The 3376-nt window shown below is 41.9% G+C and overlaps 1 long non-coding RNA gene across 1 annotated transcript; it reads right to left on the minus strand.

Annotated features, from left to right (window-relative positions):
* Positions 1-230: 230 nt before the first annotated feature.
* On the minus strand, positions 231-2201 carry LOC144888431 (uncharacterized). The gene is made up of 3 exons (XR_013621006.1): positions 2096-2201; positions 1181-1261; positions 231-1076 (listed from the first exon to the last, which is right to left on the minus strand). It is a non-coding gene; the product is annotated as an uncharacterized LOC144888431 (long non-coding RNA).
* Positions 2202-3376: the final 1175 nt, after the last annotated feature.

The following is a 3376-nucleotide window of genomic DNA, read 5'->3' on the forward strand; positions in this document are numbered from 1 at the left end:
ACTCTCCCCTATATCATTATAAATACCATTGTTCCATTAAAAATGAAGCCTTGCTTTTCGTCACACCATTACACTCACGGCATCGAATAAAAGAATGACAATCAATTCGAGTATCCATTGAAATTTCATGTCATGTATGTCGTGACTAATACATCGTTACTAAAAAGTTTATCCACATTGGAGAGCCAACGACGCAATTGTTTCACCTGATTTATTATTTAAATACAACATCAGCGTTTTCAAAATACAGTCTCACTGTGTTTCGCCCCTTAAACCTGTGAATGGGAACACAAAGGGGGCAACTCTAAAACCGGCTTGATATCAAGTCGATTGGTCTATGTGGACCACCAGACGATTCGCCTCAATGTCGCTGGGAGAATGCCCGAGAGAAACCTCTGGACCACCTTGAGGATGGAGCAGACGTAAAATCTGGGTCGGGCACGTAAAACTCTCTTTCACACAAATTTCACTCCCAAAATCAGGGCTGACGAGACTGCGCTCAACTTTGCAAGCCACACGACTTGCAACTTGCAACTGCTTTGCAAGCCGCACGAAATGGCTTTTGAATTCATGAAGTCTTCACATCCACTTCCAGGTGAGGAAGGGAAAACAACCAAGGCTCTGCACACTTATCGATTGCAGACTGAAATGGAGGATCGTGGAATGCCCTCTTGATGGAAAAGGCCACTCTGTTTTTCCTAGAGAAAACACTTTCCACACTTTGGAGGCAAATAAAAAAGAAGGAAAGAAGTCTCCACATCTACAAAGGTATATTTTGTGTGCATTTTCCATATTATTACTAAATTGTGTGCCTGAAGATAGAGTTCAAGTCGCAACCATCCAGCCGGTATATTCCAGGCCATGCAATCACGTTTCCACATGTCGTGTCAAAACAGGTTGCAATGCAGGACGCACCGCTCTTAGCTGCTGCTGCTGTTACTGCTGCCACAACTTGCAGATGCTTCACGCTTCTTTCTACGCTTGTTTAGCAATGGATTGCTCGAGTCTTCCAGATCTTTAATCTTCACCTGGTCGTAGTTGACCCTGAGTGACGCTCAGGCACAGGTCATCTCATCCTGAGGGCAAAATGGAGGATGTGGGATAATTTATCAATTCATGAATGGATGAGGGAAGAGGAAATGACAAATGAAATAAAAATAAATCCTAAGAAATAATTTACCTTCACTTCTTCCCAGAGGTCCTTGTCCTCTTGAAGTACTCGGCTGGTGTACAATGGTGTCTGCGGCATGACCATCGATTGCTGCGAAGGCATCACTCATTACATGCTTGTTACATGTCATTTACCAGGATGTCGTCATCGTACTAAAGAATCATTTTCTTAAACCATTGAGCGAATTTACTCAAACTCCATCCTCAAGATATAAAACACAGTCAGTTTGCGTGTTTGTACGGATGTCTGTTCCCTTCATACGTGTAGGTTTTAAAGGCCAATATTTTAACATGAATGTGTGTTAACTACGGTCTATCTTTGAGGATAAAACAAATTCGAAAAACATTTTCCATAAAAGATAAATTATGTCTCTTCTATTGGGAGTGTAGACGGTGGCTTGTAAACCGAGCCTCAAGGGTGGTGCACAGAAGCGTTTTTTAAAATAACAATAAATACAAGGAGCAGGGAGGGGAAATTTGCTGCACATGATGTGCAGAGCTTGCAGAGTAAAAACGAGTGTTCATTTACATCCGTGTGGTGTCTCAAAAATAGCGACGATATAAACACACCTGCCACTAGGCCGAGGCTTCAGCCTTTGGCACGCTCACAAGGATACACCGTCAAATAAACTGTTCCAACTCGTCATTTTGATGGGCGTTTTACCAGAAATGTAAAGAAACTGAGAATACAAAAGCTTTGACAAAAATAACATCTTTGATAATTGTTTTATCATAAATATATCTGACAGAACGCATGAGTTATGAGCACGTTGTACAGAAACATCATTTGTATACGAGGTGTACATGGACACAGGACTGGTCGGAAGCTTGGGTATGGATGTGTGATTGTGGTGTTGATGTAGAACAGGTATGATAGGCCAAATGGACTCCTCCTGTGATAAAGTTCCTTGCGTGTACTGCTCACGTTTATCCAGGGGTGATTCATGAATTCTGTGATTGTCATCCGAGCTGAAGGATCCGTCTTCACGAGTTCACTGATGGGTTGTTTTGCTGCAAACAGTCAGACTCTGTTTGTCAACCGTTATCGTGATTTTTGTTTTATCTTTTGATATAAAGAGATGTGTAAATGTATGGGGAGACGAAATCAGAACTAAAGGTTAAGGTAACGTCTACAAGTGAGCAAAAACAAAACGAAATGGAGAGCTATACAGGATATTGTACTACAGTGCGGTCATTAAAATACTATTGTATTGTATGTATTGTCATAAAATACCATTGTGTGTGGATTTGTGTACAGTAAAAATAACTAGAGAGCTTCCAGGGAACCTGAACTCAACTGGTCTATATCAATATGGTTAGAATATGCATAATACAACCACAAACTATATCGTTTATATGTGCTAAAAATATATGACAAAAATAGATTTTCAATATGGCCGCCCTGCCGCGCCCATTTTTGGGCGTGCCACGCCCAAATGCAATCCCAAACTAGTTTATGTCTTAAAGATGCTGCATAACAAGTTTCATCAAACTCGATCAATATTTGTGACTTTTACAGCGTACACATCGAATTGTTTACAGACGACAGACAGACAGACAGACAGACGACAGACAGACGGACGACGGACACTGGATGTCGACAAAAACTCAGCTGGACATAGTCCAGTTGAGTTAAAAAGCTGTGAAGTGTCTATGTTGTATGTTGTACGTTTTATGGTGTGTTGAAGCGCGATGCTGCGCGCGCTAATGCTTACGCAAAGAGCAAGCGGACAACGCGGTTCATAAAAGAGTCTTTATTGAAAGTACTCAAACTGCAGCACTAAGCTGCTCAGGGCTGCGCGCCCCGTGTATATCGTGAGGCCACGCCTCTCTCCCTGGCGTGGCCCATCCCCACTTGGTGTGCGGGGTGATGTCACCACGTCAGTGCTTTCGTGTCCGCCACAGTGTGTTGTATAGTGTACGTTGTATGGTGTACATTGTAAGGTGTACATTGTATGTTGTATATATTTTTTGTATACAGGGTCAAGGCTCGTGTAAGAGCTAACAGATTACACACGAAAACATGCACGGATCCTTAAAAACATGCAATAAAAACATGCCTTGCTTACAACGCATGGTAACACTGCATTGCTTACAACACAAGGTAAACTAGAACGGCACTCAGTAGAGAGTATACCTCCACCAGGTGAACAGTTTATGTTTTGTATCCTAGAGTAGACCAGAAAATCACAATTTAGAATCACAT

The sequence above is a fragment of the Myxine glutinosa genome, chromosome 12, assembly GCF_964187855.1.
Source record: "Myxine glutinosa chromosome 12, kmMyxGlut1.1, whole genome shotgun sequence".
NCBI lineage: Eukaryota > Metazoa > Chordata > Myxini > Myxiniformes > Myxinidae > Myxine > Myxine glutinosa.